The sequence below is a fragment of the Dasypus novemcinctus genome, chromosome 9 (genome assembly GCF_030445035.2).
Source record: "Dasypus novemcinctus isolate mDasNov1 chromosome 9, mDasNov1.1.hap2, whole genome shotgun sequence".
Lineage (NCBI taxonomy): Eukaryota > Metazoa > Chordata > Mammalia > Cingulata > Dasypodidae > Dasypus > Dasypus novemcinctus.
This window is the reverse complement of record NC_080681.1, coordinates 68,992,645-69,016,065: the sequence shown is the minus strand read 5'-3', so window position 1 is coordinate 69,016,065 and position 23,421 is coordinate 68,992,645. Positions and strand designations below refer to the sequence as shown.

The 23,421-nt window shown below is 38.3% G+C and overlaps 1 protein-coding gene across 10 annotated transcripts in view; it reads left to right on the top strand.

Moving 5' to 3' along the window:
• The window catches only part of NFIA (nuclear factor I A), a 530,380-nt gene that overhangs the window by 376,457 nt on the left and 130,502 nt on the right, over positions 1 to 23,421 (top strand). The gene's annotated exons all lie outside the window — the stretch shown is intronic.

Sequence of the window (23,421 nt, the reverse complement as noted above, 5' to 3'; positions counted from 1 at the left end):
ATTATTGGTACTCGGTTCCCTGCAAAACAAGGTTAGCCCTTACGCTACCAGTTTATGGAGGCTCTTCATCAGTACCACCCAACCTCACAAACATATAATGTCCCTATATTGGCCCAGAGGTCCTGGATAAGTTATGCCATAAGGTCAGCAAAACCATGCACAGCCAAGCATTGTCTGTACTGTCACATCAATGTATGCAAAACTCTTACAAGAAGAGCCATCCTCTGCTAAGTTTGGGAACCATTCTGCTCTAAGGTGTCTTCTGAAGACCATCCTATTCTCATTCATCTTGCCTTTGTCTCCCATATTAAACACATTACTGTACACATAAGAGGAGTTCAGAAAATATTGGGTTGGTTGATGGAGAATAAATTACCTATTTTAGATTAATACAGTGTCTTTATAGAAAACTCTGGTGGATGGCCTGAGCCTGGAAGAATTTATGCATTCTACAGTAAACAAATGAGAACCCAAACACCAAAAATGAATTCTTTTTTTTTTTAATGAGAATCAGTCACCTGGATAAGTATGTTGAGTGATCATTTCTAGTGCCCAAATGTGATTATGTTCCTTTATTTTTATTTTTATTTTTTTGTTAAGTTGCTCTGGAGTAATACCACTGTTTTTCTACAGAGCAATGAGTTTGGCAGCTGAGTCACCTGTTTGTGATAGTAATTTTTTTTTAAGATTTACCCCGCCACCCCCTACCCCCTTCCCCTACTCGTGCCCTGCTGTTTTTGCTCTCTGTGTTGTCTTCTCTTCTCATTTTCTCTCCTCTAGGATTCAATCCTGGAGACTCCTGATGTGGAGAGAGATTCCCTGTCAATTGCACCACCTCAGTTCCTGCTTTCTGCTGTGCTTCACCTTGACTTGTCCCTTGTCTGTCTTTTGTCATCTTGCTGTGTGACTCGGGTGGGCACTGGATCGCTGCGCAGGCATTTGCGCTCACCACGCAGGCAGGCACGCTCACCACGTAGGCACTTGCACTCACCATGTGGGTACTCATGCGGGTGCTGGCTTACTATGCAGGCACTTGCACAGGCACTGGCTCTCTGTGTGGGCACACTTTCTCCAGGAGGCCCAAGGGATTGAACCCAGGTCCTCCCATATGGTAGACAGAGGCGCTATCACTTTAACCACATGTGCCTCCCTTTTTTTTTTTTTAAAGATGTATTTATTTGTTTTTCCCTGATAGCTAAACTTTTATGAGCCTTTAGCAGATCCATTTTCAGATCTTTTAAAGACTCCAGATTTTCTCGAAGTTTTGTGGTGGTAACTGATACATTTGAAGTAGAGCTGGGATCTATGCTTTGTCAAGAGGTAGGAAATACAGGCCACCTTCTCTTCTCTATGATTGTGAGTTGTTGTTGTTATTATTATTATTATGTCAGCAGTAAACTGCTCCCAGGAGAACATCACAGAGAGAGCATCACAGAGAGTGTGCACCTTGCTGTGAAAATGGGCAGTAGGAGTATAATGATATTATCTCAAGGTAATGAATTTACCTTTATGAGAGATTATTATCCACTTCTGTAGCTGAACTGGATGAAGGACAAGTCTAGCAGAATAACCTAGTGGTACTTAGAATTTATTGGCTTTAAATTTTTACAACTGAAAATACACAATAGCTGCCAGGTCATCTCTATATGAATTCTGTAGAGGGGGCCACAGATGAAGGAAGTCACACTTTCTTTCTGGTAATGGAGAAAGCAGTTGGTAGTAACAATCTTTGGCAAAACAATGAATGCAGTTTCTTATATGCTTTGCCATTTTATCACTCAAGCCAAAGGATTGAAATGAATAGAAAACATCCATAGGACATCATCATCATTGTTGATAGTAAAAATTACTTGAGATCACTGAGTATAACACTCTAGGAAAGAGCAAAGATTTAGGGGGGATGAGACTTACTCCTAGGTATATATATTGAGTTCATGCATTAATGACTGTATGTAAAATAGAACGAATTGTTTTATATTAGGGAGCTGTTAGGGAGTGTGTTTTAGGTAGAGGTAAGCTGTGGTATAATGAGTGCCCGCATGGGAAGAAAGTGGCCTTGGAATCAGGAGACATTTATGTTCATCCTGCCTTTGTCCTTGATTAATGATATGGCCTAAGAGAAATCCCTGCAGCCCTCTACCTTAGTTTTCTCCGTTAGGAAACAAAGAAGTCAACACCCTGTCACAGATGTTTTTGTATCATTGTTGGTGTTCCAGCTATTGTTATTATTGTTAGTGTCTTGATTCAAGGGCCTTCGTGGTGATACCCTATACTGTAGTCCAGTTAGGACCACACCTGTTTTTAATGATCGAGGGTCAGTGTTGATAGTGCTTCAAACAAAGACTTTATACTGAAGCCATAAGAAACTCATTCCATTGTTTCATAACAGACAGAGACTGACTATTCAGTATACCTTTGCAAATACTCTCTGTAGTGTTTTCCCCACCTTCCTCTTCTTTCCCGTAACTTTCCCTTACAAGGTCCTTATTTCTTTCATCTGAGCTCTGATGCTCTCTCTGTATTTCATGTTAATTATGTGGATCCTGGAGCCAGTCTCTTTAGAGGGGTCTTGTCAGGGATGAATGTAAAGGGGCCACTAGCTCATGGTCCCTAAATGCTATACCTGTACACCTCAGAATCTTGATCTCCTTCTTCAGTGTCAATATCCATTATCTTTAATTTGGGAGCAAGATATGAGTGTGTTCCCCCCCCCCCCCCGCCTTGAAAATAAGCCTCTTAACCCACAAATCTGTATATGATTCTTCTTTACTTAAATCTTTTCACATTTCTGATTATGTTTTCTTGCCCTTTCTTGTCCATTTTTTTTTTCTTGCTCTCAATTGTGAAAGAGAAAGGCAGGAAAATTCACACAGAGGTTACAAATTCCCATCAGATCAGGAGTAGAAACAAAAATTCAAAAAGCATAGAAATGAGGCAATGTTTCCTTCTTTCAATTTTCCATTTTATAGAATAATTGCTTGAAATAGAAGTAATTGCTTCTTTTTTACTTTTTTAAATGTGTAAGTCTGCTTTTGAAGCCACCTAACTCTGAATACAGAAGAATACCGAGAGAGTTTTACTGTGATGGAGATGTTTTCCAAAGTAAGACCCAGTTGGAGTTACTCAGTCAAGATACATCTCAGGTGAAATGTTAATCTATTCAGTGTTTCTTTGTGTTTTGGAAATCTCTTTAGTGTGCTGGGCTGGTGGCCACATTTTCTGGTAGTATAGAGGTGGTGTGAGACTTTAACAAGTCTATCCCAGTATGGATAAGACCATAGCACGTCAGCAGGAGGGAAAAATCCACTGGAAAGTAAGGGAAGGGGCAGGGGATCAACCCTCCTTACAGTTAAAACTACCACTTCACCTTCCACCTAATCACATCTCTGCAAGCTTAGTACTCTGCAGGAGCTCTTCAATATCCAGTGGAGGAAGTAGTGCTTATGGGGTATTTGGAAATTAGTAGTATTTGCCAACATGTCTGGGAAGGAAGCATCTTGCTGCCACGTAGTGTTATGAGGGCAGGTAAAGCTAGGGAGTCAGGACCCTCACATCTTGTACTGCTTTAGATTGTCCTGCCTAGTGAAGGATTGACTTGTCCCAACTGCCCACGAGTCTCTGTTATGAAAGGGCCTGCCAGACTCTTCACCCTCATCGGTGTTCCCTGAAGTCCTTGCTATAGCCATCACAAACCAGTGTGTCACCTGCTTACTTTTGTTTCTCTTTCCCTCTTTTCCTCCCTCCTGCCCCCTCTTCTTCCTTGCCTCCCTCCTTGTCTCCCTCCTTTCCTTTCTTCTTTCTTCTGAATCTCTTGCACCTTCTTCAAGAGTTGTGCAGGTGCCTCCACCTCTGTGAGCCTTCCTGACACCCCATGTACTCTTAGGTGCCACTTCCTCTTGGTTCCATTGTCCTGGGTGCATACATGAGTCCACCATGGTGGCAGTCCCACTGCATGGTGTTTCATGTTACCCATCTGTATAAGCTCCTGGAGGGTAGGTGCCCAGTCCTCAGCTCTGTATCCCCAGTACTTAATATAATCCTGGCAGACTGTAGGTTTTTAGTAAGTTTTAGTGGAATGAATCAATGAATGTAGGTGTTTAATTGGTATTACGCTGCAAATTTAAAAGCAATTATATATATACACACCATGCTGAAGTTGAGTGAATATTAAGGCAGGGTTTCTCAATTTCAGCACTACTGACACTTAGGGCAGGATACTTCTTTGCTTTAGGGGCTGTCCTGTGCATTGCAGGATGTTTAGTAGCATTCCTGCCTTCTCAACACTGGATGCTAACCAAAAATGTCTCCAGACATTGCCAAATGTCCCCTGGGAGCAAAATTGTTCCTAGTTGAGAACCACTGAACTAAAGGAAGAACTAAGATGGATTGAATCCCATTTAATAAGCAAAGTGTATATATGTCACAGAATCAGTAGTTCATTTATACATTTAGTAGATACTTATATATTGAGCTTTCTTCAGATTATTGGGCTATATACTTTTCAAAAAAATCAATTTTACTGAAACCATACAATCCACCCAAAGTGTACGATCAGTGGCATTTGGTTTAATAACAGAGTTGTGCATTCATCACTTCAATCATATTAGAGTATTTCATTATTCCAATAATAATCATCATCATCATAATCAACAAACAACAAAACTCTCTCCCTTGGTAGTCACCTTTCAATCTCTCTGTCTTTCCCCTGCCATACATAACTGCTAATCTATGCGCTATGCACTTTTCACTTTCATGCTTGAGTATTCTGTAATCTCCTTCTGCCAGCAGACTTTCATATTTATAAAGCAACCTAGCCACCTCTCTGCTGCCTACAGCATCTCCACACATGTTGAGGAACCCTTGGGAATCACCGTTGAAGTCTTAGGTGCCTAGGAATAACGTCAGCAATATCAGGAAATTAGGTGCTCACTGCATTGGTCTCCCATGTCTGCAGCTTTAATCTTTGTTAGGTACCGCACAGTGGCCTGTGTATTATTTCAGTAATCCTCACTGAGGCAAGAGGATAGGAGATTGAGGCCCCAGGTGGCTACCTAGCTTGCTCAAGGTCCACAGGCTCAAGTGGAAAAGAGCTGGGATCAGAGTGCACGTCTGCTTGGCAGCAAGGCCGGGCTCTTTCCTGTGCTGTTTGCACTCAGATGAAGCTTTTGTCCCAGTGGGGAATAAAGGTTGCCCACTTTGGTCTAGCACTTCGCTGCCATCAAAGCTTGAAGAGCCATATGTTACCTAATCTATGCAGTAATACCAGCACTCTTTATTTTACTGGCAACCTAGTAAACATCTGATAAGGATAAACTTGGCTACTTAAACTAGGGAGTACACAGTTGTAGCACAATTGGCCTGTATTTTAGATTTTGAGAAGCAGAGTTCATGGAGGTGAACCATGGCCAAGCAAGAGATTTATAATCTGCCTCTTGTGCAGGGGTTCTTAACCAGGGGTCCACGGACCCCCACGGAGTCTGTGGAAATATTTCAGGGGGTCTGTGAGCTTGAATTGAAAATTCTAAAAAAACATTCTTCTGGGGATGTGTAGGTGTGGGTGTGATATATTTATTAAATAATACACAATATACTGTGGACTTAGTAAGGGCTCCATGGTTTTCACCTGACTGGCAGAGGGGTCTATGGAACAAAAAAGGTTAAGAACCCCTGCTTTAGTGTGTGTCTACCCCCCAGACCCCTGTGAAATGGGCCCTCAGGTGAAAACAAGGATGTCAGCATGCTCCAACAGTGTTCTGAACTAGAATTCTTTACTGCCTAACTTGTATTGCCAAAGCAGGATGAGCTCCTAAACATGATTCTCAGTTCACTGCTGAGCCCTTCCCAATATTCTGACTTGAAAAAATATTCAGATTGGGACTTCTTTGCAACAAAGGTTATTCTAGTCATCTCATTTGATACAAAATAAAACACAAAACTTTAAAATAATTCTGTCCCCTTAAGAGTACTTTCCAAGCTTCCAATGTTAAGTCTGAATCCCTTTAAGGTTGCACATACAAACATTAATGCAGTAAACTAATTAGCCAAAGGGGTGCTGATGCAAAATACCAGAAATGGGTTGTTTTTTAATAAAAATTTGGGGTAGAAGCTTACAGTTGCAAGGCCATAAAGCATAATTCCCTCACTAAGTCTGTTGCTATGTGTTGGAGCAAGATGGCTGCCAGTCTCTGCGAGGGTTCAGGCTTCTTCAGACTCTGTGGTCCCAGCATCTTCTGACCTTAGCTGTAGGCTGGTATAAGACTCTTCTCTCTCTCCGGGACTCGTTTCTTCTCCAGCTCAGCTGCTCTAGTTTCTCCATAAGGTCAGCTGTAGACTATCAGGCTCTCTTTCTTCCCATGCCTCTCCATGGCACCATCTCTATTCCTCTGTGCTCTTCTGTGTGTTTACTTCCTGGGGCTCCAACATCAAAACTCCAACTTTATCCTCTGCCTTCCTTAACCCTCTCGGACCAGCTTAGTACCTCCTCTGTGCTCTCAGACCCTGCTTCCACTATGTCCCCCAGGGGTCCTCATTACCCTGTATTGTAATGTCCCTACATTTTCCTGCCTTCCCAACCAGATTGGGAGTACATGGAGGGCAAAATCATGTACTCCAATTCCCACCACAGTGTCTGTTACAAAATAGGTATTCAACAAACATTTTTTCGTGGAATTACTGAAAGTTTTAATTAGCTTAAAGTCTCAAAGCTAGTAATTGAATGAAACTCATGTCTGACTTATACAAATAAATAATAAGCTATAATAGGGAAGTGGACTTGGCCCAATGGTTAGGGCATCCGCTTACCACATGGGAGGTCTGTTGTTCAAACCCTGGGCCTCCTTGACCTATGTGGAGCTGACCCATGTGCACTGCTGATGCATGCAAGGAGTGCCATGCCACACAGGGGTGTCCCCTGTGTAGGGGAGCCCTGTGCGCAAGGAGTGCACCCCGTAAGGAGATCCGCCCAGCATGAAAGAAAGTGCAGCCTCCCCAGGAATGGCACCCGCACACACGGAGAGATGACACAACAAGATGACGCAACAAAAAGAAACACAGATTCCCGGTGCCACTGATAAGGATAGAAGCAGTCACAGAAGAACACACAGCAAATGGACATAGAGAGCAGACAACTGGGGAGGGGAGGGGAGAGAAATAAATCTTTAAAATAAATAAATAAGCTATAATAATAGAAAGTATTCCCCTAGAAATTATAATACCCTAAATTATATTTCAAGACTGATTGTTACTTATAGAATACTGTACAAATTACTTGATAACTAAAATTCGGCTCTCTCACCCTTTCAACCTTATAACTAAAAATAATACTTTCTTTTCCCCTTTCCCCTCAACACATACACTCTTTCCCTATATATAGGGTTATCCTTGTTGCTTCCTATAAATTTAATTTACACTTTCCCATTCTTCTTTCAAGAATTCATTGATACTTTTGAGGCCAACAGTGTAGAGGCCTGTGATACTCAAAAGATATACAAAAGATTTTAAGAGGTGGTAACATTAGAACTAGATTTTGCAGGAGGTGATCAGGTCTTACTACTAGCCTGTGAGCCCTTGAGGACAAAGAATATGCTGAGATTTATTACAAGTTTCCCATCTGTATTTGGCTCATAGATTGGTATCAACAGATGTTTGTTGAATGATTGAATCAGGCTGTAGAGACACTTTTAAGTTTATAATGCAAACACCTTTAAAAAACACAAACAAACAGCATTTAGCTCCTACCGAAAACTTTTGGAGGTGTTTGAAACCTCAGAAATTAGCCATAGAGCTTATTGACTCTTCTTAGGACAACTTATTATATAAGAGCAGAATGCTACTGGCCTGACCAGCTGTGGCCAAAAGGGCTCCGTGTTCAAATTAGCCACAAACCATGCCCCTCAGGGCATTGTCACTAATAGTGACATTGCCATTCAGAAATTCCTATGGTTGTGAAAGTACCCCTGACAGCTTGCACCTGATAAAAAAGTGCTTTTCTCTGTGTGGGTCTTTGAGGGAGTAAACTAAACACACACTTATAAATGTACATATATCCATGCGTGTTTACAGAGCTTCCTGTCTGGTCTGTGACTATCCTACAACCTCAGGAGATTACATGGATTTCCTAGTGTTTGGGATCAAAATTGAACTAAGGGAGCATCCCTTGTTGATGAGGAAGTAGAAGGATTTTCATGCAGCCTGGCCCTGGGTAGCTGCGCTTGCTTCCTACTTTTGGAAAAATGAGAAGTATTCAATAAAGTATCAAAAAAATTAGAAGGAAAAAGAAATCAAAGAGAACTGGAGGAGTTGCCCAGCTTTCAACAAGCAGTTGAGACAAAGGCAGTCCTCAGAATTCCTGTTTGGTTGAAGATATGTAAACTGCTGTTGCTAGTTTTGTTTCCCCTATTTTCACGGTGCTGTCAGTGGTGGTTTTAACTCTAGGGCTTTTGGTCATTTTGGCCCCATGTCTCTATTTCACCTACATCCTTGCATTGAGAAAAGTATGCATATTTATTTTATGATATTTACATGTTTATATTTTTGTAGAGTCTGTGGACTTTTAGGTACAATATGTTTTCTTGAACAAGCAGAATGATATTTGTGTGATTTGTGGGAGCTTATTAGCACAGTGGACATATCTTCTCAACAACAAATGGAGATCAGGAAGGCTTGTCAGGTTCATGTACAGACGAATAAGCTGGTATCTGAAATCAGGACTGTCTCACAAGTTCCAAAATACATGCTTTACATTTATAGGCGGTGTATATAAGAGCCCTCCCATCCCCTCCCCCCAAACAAACAAACAAACAAAACAGATGGTAGTTCAAATATAATCAATGTGGGTGTTATATTTTTAAATCAAATTCTAACCAGATACTTGGTTAGGGATGAGGGATAAGAGGATATGGCTGAGCAGAGAGCGGAATTTCTAAAACACTATGATACTAAGTCCCTGGCTTCCAAGTGCTTGCATTCTAATTATAGAGACAATAAGGCAAACGGTTCAGTAGTGGGCAAGATAATACAGTATTAAATACCTAATGAGAGCCATCAGACAATGTTTTTATATATTCAAGAGTATTTCCTCCCTTGGGGGTATTAAAAGTGTACGAGGGCACTTTTGGTCATCACAAGAAAGGGATGTTGCTGGCATTTAGTGGTTGAAGTCAGGGATGCTGAGTGTTTTACAGTATAAAGGATAGTTCTGAATATTGGAAATAGTCCCCCTCAAAATGTTGATAATACCCCTGATGAGAAGCACCTCATAATTCCAAGAAGAACAAGGGTGCTGTGATTTAGAGCTGAGCCTGAGGTAGACAAGGTATGTTTTGTGAGTCAAAGGTTCTTTTCTCCAAAATCAAGGAACTGGTCTGCCCCACAAAGTGCTCAATGATCAAAGTCAGTCAAGTGAAACATGTCGATCGTTCTCTTGCCTAAAAGGCCAAATTCTTTTAGCATTGATTTAAAGCTATAAGGAATCAAGACCCTTCCTTTCATGCTGCTTTCTTATGGCTTTCTGTTTAATTGAAGGGAGGAACTAAGGTGTGGAGGTATGGAGGCCCTGGACTAGACAACAGTTCATTTCATGATGGTGTATATATATATATTTTTTTTTTTTTTCATCTTAATATCAATTGTGTATTTTTATGCCTTTTTATACCACCTGAAGTATTTCCACCTTAAAATATTTTAAATAATTTTTATTTGAAAAATACTGAAAAACGAATTAGATTTGTAAGTACCTGTTTTCTAGAGCAGATTGCACCCATTTAGTTACTACTAAGAATTTTCAGCAAACTAAATTCTTTTAAAAAAAGTTTAACTGGCAACTAAAAGCCTTTTTTCACTCTTTATCTGAAATACTCCTCTACATTTATTGGCAAAGTAGGTAAAACTTGATCTGCTGCAAGAAAAATTGGTCTATAGTCCATTTCCAGATTGAGTATTAGTAGTTACCCGGCAGAAATATAAGCCCAAAATTTGTATTCCTATATCTAAAATAATGTTTGGCCTGTGAAGATGTTCAATATGCATTTAGTGAATAGATGAGATTTATATTTAAGATTACTTTAGGGATTATAAATAATTATATTTTATAAGTAATTATAAAGGTATTTATAAGTAAGTAAAATTATAATTAGTAATTAGATTCCTAAAATTTTCATCCAATTTATTTTAAAATAATTTAGAGGAGTGAATACTATTATATCTCATTTCAGAATAACCTAAGAAATGCCAGAGGATTTGTTTTTAATTATAAGTTTTGTGTTACTTGCTTTAGAAAATAATTTTTATCTTATACAATAATTTACTCAAATAAAATTATATTATCAACATTTTGATTTCTATATACAGCTTTTATATGGATACCTACATTGTTTACCATTCTATGTCAAAAGAACAAGTATTATTTCTATGTGTGTCTTCTATTAAAAATTTCTCTATGTGACTTAAGATCTACAATATAAATAATATATTTACTTTTTATAATGATAGCTGTCATGTTTTTAACACAGTCTGTGTTCCAGGTTGTTTGCTAAGCACTTTAAGCGTGTTTTGTCCTAACAGGAAAATACCATGTAGTAAAAACTAGCATGTGTGGCATTTTACGGATGAGGAAACTCAGGCTAGTAATAATACTGTTCCTTCTACTATAGTATATGTAAATAATACCTGACAAATACAAACTTTCAAAGGAAAGAAAGGAGTGAACTTGTTGCCATATTGATACCTTTACAAGAGAGAGGACAAATATATTGCAGAATCACCTCAATTTTATATTTAGTGCAGAGCATTTGTTTTTTTTCTGATCACAAGCAACTAAAAACTATAAAGCATAAATCAATTGCTAATTACATATTTTAAAGTAGGTATGCAGCTTATTTAAATTAAAAACTAAATCTGGAGAAGTTTGATAAAAAGGCAAAATTAGCTTCATTTTAAGTGAACTTTCATAAACAAGGATAATAACTCATTGAGGAGAATGGGCACCAGCAGGTTTGAATCTTTGATTGCAAGCTAACACTTTGAGGGAATGTTCTTAGCAAAACACTCACTTCAACAGAAATTAGGTCAGCCTTCTGGAATATTTATCATGTATACCTGTCACCAACAAGACCCAGTCCTCACAGTGAACTGAGATCATAAGCAATGGCCACCCTGCTCTGATCTGCACAGGACACTAAACCAGTAGTTTTAAAAAGATGTAAGCTTGGCTGAAGCTTACATAAAACCAAAGCCAACACCCTTATAGTTGCTCTGGGAATTGAATTCCTTAGTACTCTGTTTATAGAATTTTGAAATAGCCAATGGGTTCCAGTCTGTCCTGAAAAACAGTCTGTCCCATGGCTTGTTTGGAATAACATCTAGAGTTGCTGTAGAAGGATGTAGGCAGATGACCCATGTCTGAGTTGGAAGGTTGTACTAGCCTCTTGTGCCGCACCACAGTCAAGTTGGTTTTTGCCTGACTCAGGATATAATTTGCATATGAGGAAAGGTCACCTTCTACTGATGCTAAGGAGTTGCTAATTTGCTATAGAAACTAGAGTAGTTAGCAAAATCCAAAGTTAGGGCAGTTAGCAAAATCCAGAGCACTGGGAGGTAAGGTAGAGTGTATGGTAAAACCAAAACATCATAAATGAGTCATAACCCGATATCCTTTCATTAACCATGTGGCGTCATTCTGGTGGTTTCAGAGCCATTTCAGCAAGTATGGGAATCCTACATAGGAATTTGAGCATGTACTTGCGTCAGTATATGTGCATTTCAGCTCCATGAATGTAATTCATTGAGGGTTGGTTTTGTGGATTGAAATGACCACATTCACCAAGCAGTTAAAACTATGTGTCTACTAGACAAAGATAAGTTCCTTATCTTTGAAAGGAAGTAATTGCTCATCTTTTTCATATGTCCTTATTTCTGTTATCCTAAAAAATTGCTAATGTGTATATGAAATTGACTGAAGAGAAAGTTTAAATTATTGAACGTTTGTGTAGTAGAAGGAAACCAAAGGAAAGGCTCTAACTTTATATTTCAAGAAAAAATAAAACAAATGGAAAAGAAGTTTCAATTCTGTATTTGTCAAACATATTGAAGATCGATCATGTATTACACACTGTACAAATGGCAGCTTTAGAAAGATGCCAGAGATGCAGTTCCCATTTTCCTTGAGTTGCTATTCTAGCTATTTGTGTCTATGTCTGTGTGACAGACCCTTAAACAAAAAATAGTGATACCCTATGTGAAATGCCATGGTAGGGGTTATTTTAAACACAGGCAAGGAAGTTGAGACTTAAAGAAATTTTGTCTGTGAAAAGTAGCATGAAAAGAAAACAAAATTTTGTTCACAATCACAGTCCTTAAGAAAGGTGGGCCTATTGCTTATGAAAATACGTGATGAAAATATGAGACAGGAAGAAATCCACCAATGATTTCTTAGTGGAAGTATTAAAAAAAAAAAAAAAAACTTTCATTATTACACTCTATTAAGCCAGAACCAGGAAACAATTTCTAATCAGCACTCTGATCTGGGCAGAGATTGTATAGTCTTTTGTACCAGGCCTCAGATCTGTGTTCTCTATTCAGGCATGCTCACTTCCAGCTGTTGTCATTGAAATCCCATATAATCTTCCTAGGTCAAAGGGCAGTCACCCATGGCTGCTGCAGTTAAAAGGTTATGCTGATTTCTGTTGTCAAATATTGGCCCTTTTCTCTTCCAATCACTCCCATTCTACTTTTTTTTTAACAAGAAAAATCCAGCCTAGAATTGTACTACATGACTTTAAAGTCTTAAAAGTGTTCCTCCATTGTGTTAACGCGACATGACCTGAACAGTCTAATTCATTCTGTTTTATTCCACAAAGAATTTTCTGGTACTTCTAAAATACTTTGTGTTTGTGCTAGGCCAGTAAACTTCAAAGTATAATGGCCCACATGATTTGTGGCATACCAGAGTATCTGAAGAAATGTTTAGTGTAGATTCTATAATTTAATAAACGCTGGGAATGATGACATCAGTAACTAAGAAACTGCTAGGTAAATGAGCAAAAATTGCACAAAGTGAATGACTTTTGCAAAGATGAAAACACTTTGTATTTTGTGGTTCTAAACCTTAATTTATCATATATTTAGAAAACTATATCTAAATATATATAAAATCTTTATTATAGATTATTTCTCTACTATAGTCTTGGAAAAATAATTGCAAGAATTTTCTAAAACTCTGTTGCTTCAATTCGTCAATTATTTTCTTTCAGTGGTTGGTGAACCCAGATCAGTATTAAGTATTGTAAAATTAGCAACCTGGCCTTTTGGTAGTTTTCTTCCATTGTCATTGCTTGTGTCCTGAGTGTTTTAGCAAGCAAGACATTCAGTGAGTAGTTTCACAGTCATGTGAATTAAACCTGAAAAGGAAGGGAGGGTGATGGGCATTATAAGGCTTTTTGCTGTTTTATAACCAGAAACCAGGGTAGCCCTCAGGTGATCCAGTTTCATGTCTGTTTCATTTAAGATAATTCATTTCTGTTGTATTCAGGGAATAACTTTTCTTATTTTTTCTCTTGTATATGTAAGGTTTCATAAGCAAAAACTGAAACTTTTACAAATAGTTTGATCCATTTACAGATTGCCATTTGTTTCCTGTCCAAGTTTAGAAAAAATCTTGATTCAGAACATAAAAACAATCAAGTTTCTTAAAAATTCCTTTAAATTCAAAATGAGGTTAATTTAAAAACAACATTTTTATTGTGCATCAAAAACATCAAAATTAATATTGAAATTATAAAATATTGATCTTATGCTAATGATACTGGAGCTTACCTTTTCTAACATGATCTAAAACCTTCTCTAGTTTGAGTTACTGTGTGTTAAAAGAAATTCCCTAAGGCAAGTGTTTCTCTGTTCTTATACAGAGCTAATTTATCTTTTGGGCCACTTGCAAAAAAATTATTTCTGTTTATAGGTTTAGTATATCCACAATTCTAAATATTTCGAGGAAATGGGAATATTAAATTGTTGGCATTTCAAAACAATGAAAGAAAGGATATTTAGACTGGAGGAGAGAAAATTAGGGATTCAGAAGCTATCTTCAAATATTTGAAAAGTAGCAATATGGAAGGGAGATTAGATTTATTCTGTTTATTTTAGAGGACAAATCTGAGGTAAATAAGGGGATGTTACAGGTAGGCAGACATAGTTTATGAATTATTAAGGAAAAAACCCCTTCATATTATTTTATTAGTATCAAATATTTTGTTACAACACAATGAAGATTACTCCATTACAAGATGATCTTTAAGGTCCCTTCCAGTTCCAGAGCATCTGCTGATGGCATGCATCCAATATTTGCAAAAATACAAATAAGAAAATAAATTTTTAACAGTTTATGTCTTTGTTTTGATATCTAACATACTTTAATTGCTCAATCACTTATACCTCATAAACTCTTTGTGTAAAGCTATTGGATGGTCAAATTTAATTTAATGACTTGCCATTCTTTACTTATTAACTTCAGGGATTGATGAAAAGATGGACAAGGTCTTTGGATTACACTGTATGATCAAGTCTCTGGTGTTTTATGTGTTGGGTTAAAGATTGAATAAAACTTATAAGGAGAAAGAAACAAACCTGTGTTGTAATACTAATTCTGCCACTAGCTGTGTGACTTTAGGCAAATCACTTATTCTTTCTGAGTTTCAGCGTCCTTTTTTTGTAAAATTGGATTAATATTGCCAACCTCACACAGTTGCAATGGGGACTAGAGGTAATAAAGCTAAAGTACTTAGCAGAGTGCCAAACACATAGTAAATACTGGATAATTGAAAGCTATAATTTTGTGAAAATTAATACTATGTATTAAGGTTCTGTGGATATATATATTTTTCAAATGGGTACTTGGCTTTATGGTATCTGTCACTTGGTTTGATCCATTTTCCTAATGTAGATAGGTTAAAGTGATTGCAATTTAAGATGTGGAATCTCCTTGGGCCTTGCATTAAAAGTGTTAATTAGATCCACTTTATGCTCAGATTCCACTTTATGCTCAGCACATTGCTACTTAAATGGGAAAAGTGGGAAGGGAGCAACATACACAATGGCTGTGCAGAACACTTGCCAAAAACAAAAGCCTTTGTCAAATTATTTGGGAATGAGTGAGTTAAATAGTAGTAAAAAAGCTTATTGCAGACATTCTCAAAAGCTTTAACCTGTAAGTGTCCCTCTCTCTCTAAGGGTGAGTGTGAGTGCGGAAGGCGATTGTATCACTTTCCAGGTAGTGGTCATTCCTACCTGTGAGGCAGTCTCTGCCTGCCAGCCATGGACCTTAAGGGGCAACAGGAGGATAGGGTTTCATTTTTCCTAGAAAAGTCTCATAAAAGGACCCAATTTTATTAGATCAGTACGTTACTGGAAATCTTGGCATTACTATTTGCCTTGACTGAGAATGCAAGCCCCAAGAGTAAGGAGCTTGTGTTACTTCTTGCGGAGTCCTTAGAGCCTAAGACTGTGCTTGCCACTTGACAGGCATTCAATAAATATTTGCCAAATGACCACTGTAAACCAAAATAGTGACTTTATATGGAAATCTTTGAATGAGCAGTGGTGGCCAAAAAAAAAAAAAGGCAGATTGGGTGTCTTAATTATTGTGTAGCAGTGAATGAGCAGGGAAGGTAAACTTGGAAGAACAACAAAAAAATGTCAACAGTCTATCAACTCCACTACACGTATTCTAAAACCTCTTTTTGCCTTGCCTTCTTCTCACTTGACTACACTTTTCCCATACTAGTGACAATTCTTTGGTATATGACAATAAACATGAATGACAATCATAAACACATTACAAATTCATTTGTAACAATTCCTTTAATCTGAGAATCTCAGAACACCTCATCCATATTATTAGTTGACAAGTATCATTTTCTTATTTTCCAAATTCTCAGGCACAACTTCCTAGATATAGAAGTATGTCATTCTTATTGTCAGTACAATACCATATGTTAATCCTTTAAAGTTTACCATAAGCAGACTACCAAATGAATTTTCCTCCACCATGATAAAGATTAATCATATAAGCAGACTGTATATGTTTTTTTATTGCTAATATGTTCTTTTTCTTAGTGGCTGATTGAATTTCTTTCTTTTGTTTTAATATAAGAAATTATTCTAAAAACAACATGTCTCAAATTTCACCAATGAGTGGCAGAATAATTTAGATAGTCAATGTATAGTCACAAATCAGACCCAAATTTTAGAATTTGGTCTTAATATACTAGCAGAAATATATCCCCCCCTCCAAAATAATCCTTGTTTTCTAAGCTATCCCAAATTACAGAAGTAACACTGTTGTTAAGCTAATAGTAATTTACTTTGTGCTTTAGAGGGTTTACCATATAAGGCTATCTCAAGTCTCATTTTAATCACTGAATAAATATTTATTACACACCTCCTAAGAACAGGGGATTGTGCCGGACTCTGTGGGCAGTGTAAGATACTAAGACACAACCCTGCCCTTCCCTAGTTTGTTGTAGGAGAACAGAGATAAGACATGTTAAACAAATAACGGTCAAATAAGGGAGAAAGCAGCTAGAAACACGAGACAAGTAGAGCAGAAAGTTCTACTACTCGGTTTAACAGAATTTATTGTGTACCCCTAAAATGTACAAAGACAGGGAAGGGATAGATCAAGGAGGCTTGTAAGCCAGTAGGGAGTTTGCGGAAGCAGAATTTAAAACTCCGGAGAGGAGCATGAGTGAGGTAAGTCTTTCTCTAGAAGGACTAGGATGTAAGTTCTGTGAGAGCAGATCCCTCAGGGTCCTGCACAGGGCCTGCACGTCACAGGCATCGGTAAATACTTATTTAACATAAATGGCGTGAGAAGGAGGGCGCTCTTTTCCCTCTGAGTTAAACCAGCATGCCAACTTGGAAAGGCTAGGTCGTTGGCCGTCTTCTTCGAGTGATGGAACCTTATTTACCAAGGAGAGACCAGAATAGAGAGATGTTCTTTTTGATTAACTTACCTGCGTATTGCAGTTAGCCAAATGAGACTCGATAATTTAGGGCTGAGAGCCCCTTGAGATACCAACTGAGGAAAACAGAATAACATCTTATGTATAAACTTTCCTCCTTGAATATGAAATTAACTTTGTTTTATGGATATTCAAACTTTCTTTAAAGGCTGGCCCTCAGAATAATTTGTTTCCAGTCCTTTCTTCCCCTGACCTTTAACAGTTCTGCAAGGTTGCCTGTCTCTCTGCAAATCTGACTTTCCCTCTTCTGCCTGTTAAAAGGTAGATAGACGTTCAGTTCCTCCATGAAATGAGATTTGCTTTCCATATAATGGCATTTTCCATAATAACTGCTGATATCATCAAGGTAAAGAGAGCTGCTTCTCCTAACTACCCATAAAAGAATTTAGTTTTTTACATTTCTACCTCTCTCAGAAAGTCTAATCTCTCCCCACTATGAGTATGACAAACTCCAAGATATTGAAATTGGTACTCTAATTGGGAATTCATTGAACAAGACTTCAGTGAGTGAACTTTTTTAGCCATTTTATGTAAAATGAAAAGGATCTGACCCCATTTCAATCTCCTACACAATTACTTCTGAACAGAGGTTCAGAATTAGAGAGATAGCCAGATCATTGAGCAATCTGGCTTTGCATTGAAGACATACTTAACAAAAGTATATGTTTTACAGTCGTTTCTCAGAAGCTCTATTTAAAATGTAAATTTTGGGACCTTTTGGGAATGTTTTAATCAGCTTTCCAACTGAGGATCTTTTAATGCTAACATCTGAATTTGAAATTGCTTAATATCTTTTTATTTTCTTTTTCACTGTTCTTGCATTCTTCAATAAAGCAGAACAACCAGATTAGTGTAATTTCCCTGAAAAAGTCATTTTTATGATTTGGTTTTCGTTAGTGAGAATGAAATATTAATCTACTCAGATTCGCTTAGTAATTACGTTAGCCATGTCACTTTTTCCGTCATTTCTTAGGTTTCATTTCTCATTGCTATTTTCTTATAGAGTTCATCAGTGGGTTTCCAAATAATTGGTGGAGGAACAAAACCAGTTTCAGAGCCATTTAAAGTTACATGCAGTGTTTACACAGAACTTTCCTTGGGGACACATCACATACATAAACTAGCCAAACAAGGCTATCTGATAATCTGATAGTACAATGAAGAGATGGTTATGTCAGGACTTGTGAAATAATTATACTTATTTTTATTTTTCTGATCTGATTATTGTGCATTCACTTATATTTTGTATTCTAGATTACACTTTACTAAGATGAAACATAAGAAGCAGGTTGCTGGTAGGGGAAGGAGGATGAAATTGTTATTTTTGAAGTGACTTTCTCAGGCACACAAGATCCTAATTTGAGTTTGGGACTAGATATTTTTGTTTTGTTTCATTTTGTTTTATCCTTTATGTCTATTAAATAATGCTATGCTTCAACTCTATGTTTACTTGGTCTCTCAGATTATGAGGCATAATCGCAACAGAAAAATCCTCAGACATTTCTTGTTAGAGAATCTGATGGCACCTTCTAGAGTGGAGGCTTAATCTAAATGGATTGCCCATCCTATGCAGGTTCTCATTTAGCTTGGAGGTACTATTTGGACAGTTCATTTCAATAGTTTTCAAAAACAGATTGATGCAATTTTATTTCTGACTAAATTGCTAGAAATGAGGTAGAGAGAGAAATAAGGCATCTGTCAAAGTTTTTATTTTTATTTTTTAAAGATTTTATTTATTTTATTTATTTTTCTCCCCTCCCCCCCCCCACCCTGGTTGTCTGTTCTCTGTGTCTATTTGCTGCGTCGTCTTTGTCCGCTTCTGTTGTTGTCAGTGGCACTGGAATCTGTGTTTCTTTTTGTTGCATCATCTTCTTGTGTCAACTCTCTGTGTGGGCAGTGCCATTCTTAAGCAGGCTGCACTTTCTTTCACGCCGGGCGGCTCTCCTTATGGGGCGCACTCCTTGCGCATGTGGCTCCTCTACGCGGGGACACCCCTGCGTGGCACAGCACTCCTTGTGCACATCAGCACTGCTGCATGGGCCAGCTCCACACGGGTCAACGAGGCCCGGGGTTTGAACCGCGGACCTCCCATGTGGTAGACTGATGCCCTAACCACTGGGCCAAGTTCACTTCCCCTCTCAAAGTTTTTATAAAACAGAAAACAAGCGCATTCCTTTATTTTTTATTTCTTTCTTTCCCCTTCCCCCCACCCCCCGTTGTCTGCTCTCTGTGTCCATTTGCTGTGTGTTCCTCTGTGTCTGCCTGTATTCTTGTTAGCTGTACCTGTAATCTGTGTCTCTTTTTGTTGCGTCATCTTGCTGAGACAGCTCTCTTGTGTGTGCGGTGCCATTCCTGGGTGGGCTGCACTTTTTTTTGCGCTGGGCAGCTCTCCTTACGGGGTGCACTCCCTGTGCGTGGGGCTCCCCTATGCGGGGGACACCCCTGCGTGGCACGGCACTCCTTGCGTACATCAGCACTGTGCATGGGCCAGCTCCACACGGGTCAAGGAGGCCCAGGGTTTGAACCGCGGACCTCCCATGTGATAGGCGGACGCCCTGTTGGTTGAGCCAAATCCACTTCCCAGAAAACAAGCATTCTTGAGCCCTGTTTGAGTTTTGTTCATTTGGGAGCATCTCTGGAGTATTTAATGTGTGCCAGGGGCACTGTATCAGGAGGGTCAGAGATGCAGAAGAGACAATCTCTGTTCTCAGAAGGTTTACAGTCTAATATGAGAAAAGGACAAAATACAGATCAGTGTGCTGAGCCCATGAATCAAGCTATTTATAGTATACCCGATTGATATTGAAAAGACGAGTCTTTCCCAGTACTGGGGCAACCAGGGGAGACTTTTGGTAGAGATGACAAAAACAAAGCTGAGTCCTATAGGACAAGTAGGAGTTGCCTAAGCAAAGAATAGAAAAGGACAGGCAGATCAGGTACAAGGAACAGTATGGGGGATAATGATGGTGGTGATAAACCAGAGCCAAGAAGAAGCTTGTAATTCCCTTAGGCTAATGGGTGGGGTGGAAAGCAGAAAGAAAGAGGAAAAATGAGGGAAAGGGATGTGGGTCAAGCAACTGAGCACCTGCTTCCAACATGGGAGGTCCCGGGGTTCAGTTCCTGGTACCTCTAAAAACAAACAAGCAAACAAAAAAAAAAGCCATCTTAGGGGAACTGATGTGGCTTAGTGGTTGAGCACCAGCTTTCCCACGTAGGAGGTCCTAGCTTCAATCCCTGGCCCTGATATCTCCGGAGAAAAAAAGAAAAGAGCCTGAGAGAGAAGCAGAGGCTATATCATGGAAGGCATCATATAACATGCTAAGGACTTTATGCTGCACCCTAAAAGCTCTGTGGGACTCTTGTAAGACTCTGTCAGGACAGTGAGTTCTGGACACATTGGATTGTGCTTCCTTTCTCCAGCACCTGGTTTTTGCTACCTGAGCACCTTTGCACATTGCTAATCCACTCTGCTTGGAAAGATTGTCCTCCTTTCCTGGCTGGATCCTTATTATCTTTCAGATGTCAGCTCTTAAGGGGGATATTCCCTGTGATTCTCTATCATACAGTGCTATTTTTTTTTTTTTGCCTTCATATCACTTTTCTCACTTAAGATTTTTAAAATAATTTGTTTCACATGTTTTTAGCTATCTCCACTCCCAGACTGTAAACTCTCTGAAGGCAGTGACTGTATCTCAAGCCCCTAGCACAATGCTTGACTCATGGTGGTACTCAGTTAATATTTTTTGGATAAATGAATGAATCATCAGATTTACCTTATTAGTGAGACAACTCTGGCTGCAGAGAGGAGAGTAGATTGGAGGGGAAGCCAAGGCTGATGATGGAGAACATAGTTAGGAGGTTGTCCCATCATGCTTGGTGAGAAATGGCTAGAGGCTGAACATACAGAGAGTCAAGATGCAGTAAGGAAAGTACACACAGCTAACTAATCAGTGGGGATTAGTTAGCTGTGTGTACTTGTAAAAGCAGGAATCAGGGATGCCACCAAAACATGGAAAACTGGATGAATGGTGAATGGTTTAAGAGTAATAACAGGTGTTGAGGTGAGAAGATGAGTTCACCTTAGAACACACTGAGCCTGAGGTGCCTGTAGGCTATGTGGGTAGATGTGTCAAATAAACATTTAGATTTATGGTTTTGGAACTCAGGAAAGAGATTGTTTTTGTTTCCTTGGCTGCTCAAGCCAATACCATGAAATGGGTCGAGTTATACAATGGGAATTTATTCACTCACGGTATGAGGCTGGGGAAAAGTCCAAATCAAGGTGTCATCAGGGCCATGCTTTCTTCCCTAACACTGGTGTTCTGGGCTGCTTGAAGGCCATTCTTGGTTCTCGCATGGCATGGCAAGGCACCTGATCTCTCCCTTCCCTTCCAGATTCTGATGACTTTCAGTTTCTTGGCTTCTTCTGTTTTTTTCTTTCTGCTTATAAAGGAGTCCAGTAAAACAATTAAGACCCATCCTGATTGGACTGGGCCACACCTTAACTGAAGTACCTCATCAGAAGATCCTACCTATACCCACAAGAATAAATTAGATTTAACCTGTTTTTCTGGGATAGATTCAGCTTCAAACTACCACAGAGCTCTTGGCAGAAGATACATATTTGGAGCCATCAGCCTACCAGATTGATTTATCCACTCATTTGGCGAATGCTCACTTCCTTAATGCTTTGTCCCAAGCCTTGAGGATACAGTGATGAACAAACTAAACTTTATTCTTGCTTTCACAAATATCACAGTCTAGACTGGTAGCTGATGTTGTGGAAATAGATAAAAAAGTTAGGGGTGTATGTGCGTGTGTGCTTAGAGAGAGAGAGAGAGAGAAATGAGCATAGACTCTGTAAAAAAAAATCCAACATCTAAAAGAAAAGAAGGAACCCGGAGAAGGTAGTTTGGAAGAATACTACCCCTTCCAGTGCTTGAGTCAAAATGAACTTTGTTTCTAAAATACATACATCGTTTGCTTTTTTTATGGTAGGATTAAAGTGCATGTATTTTCATTCATTCCAGACATAAATTCATGTTAGGTCATCCTTAAATAAGGAATTTCAAAGATTGGAACTGAAGCAAGTATCAGCCCGAAAGCAAGTGACACAAATAGAGATGAGCAAGATTGGAGATCAACCCAGATTTTCCTACTCGCCTATGAGTTTCCTTTCTATTGTTATATGTGTTTTAAGTCAAATTAAGTTTAGGTGGATGCCTTTATTATGGTGTCACAATAGAAGGAGATGTTATAGTCTGTTTTGACAAGACCTCATTACAGAGTTTTTATTTCATTTTACTTTTTTTTTTACTTCTCAGCTCTACCCAAGAGAAGACACCTCAGGCACTTACCAAATAAAAGTCAATTAAATACTTGGGTGTGGGTTGTTTTGAGAGTAAAATTTCTTAAGCACTTCTTCCAATGAAATTTTGAGCTTTTATTTTTTAAAGCAATTCTTAATTATGGCATGTCCTCCAAAATTAGAGCGTTTACTCTAAAATATCATAGATCTGTGTTTTTGATAGAAAAGTTAATGATTTTTTTACATTTCAGTAAAAATCTTTCTTAGGCCAAAGACCAATAAAACCAAAAATAAAAGAATAATTCTTGTAATTGCATTTATAGTCTCCAAAACATGGCAATTTGTTCATTTGTTCATGTTAATGCCATTTAGCAAGTTTATCAACACATACACTGTGCCATGGGTAAATTCTCTTCATCTTAGTATTGGGCAAAATCTAGCTTTTATCAATAACATAAATTTTATTTCTAGATTGGTATCTATTCAGATTGGTCTATTTTCTTATGTTGTATTCCTTAAAGGCATTTCGAAGAACAGCTTCAAAAAAGTTATTTCAAAGAACAGCTTTTATTTCAAAGAAAAGTTATTCCAAGAATTCCATCAGCCAACAACTTCTCCTCTAACCCTACTTTTAAAGCATGCAATTAAGCTGGTCCTATAGTCAGATTTCTTAACCAGAGTCTAACTATGTGAGACTCATAAACTCAGGAGATTATTTAGAGGCAGGGTGGGAAGCTATACATCATTGACTACATATTGCTTACCATTTATAAGTCTTATGTGTCTGAATATACCATAAAAGTAAATGAGCAATTGGTAATAGATGTAATATCAGATATCTTGAAGGAAATTAACTATTATGAGTGTAAAAGAAGCAGATGCAAAATTCAAAGCTTAAGCAACATTTTGAACCATTTATCTTTTCTCAAAAAAGTAGAACTAAACCAACACAAAAAAGTTCATGTTTTCTAAACAAATGTGAATTTTTATTTATGTTCAGAGAATTTGTTTTTGTATTTCAAAGGTTCAGACTTGCTTTTTCTAAACCAGCTTTTTAACAGGTCCCCCAGTGAAACCTCTAGAAATGAAGTAAACATGTTT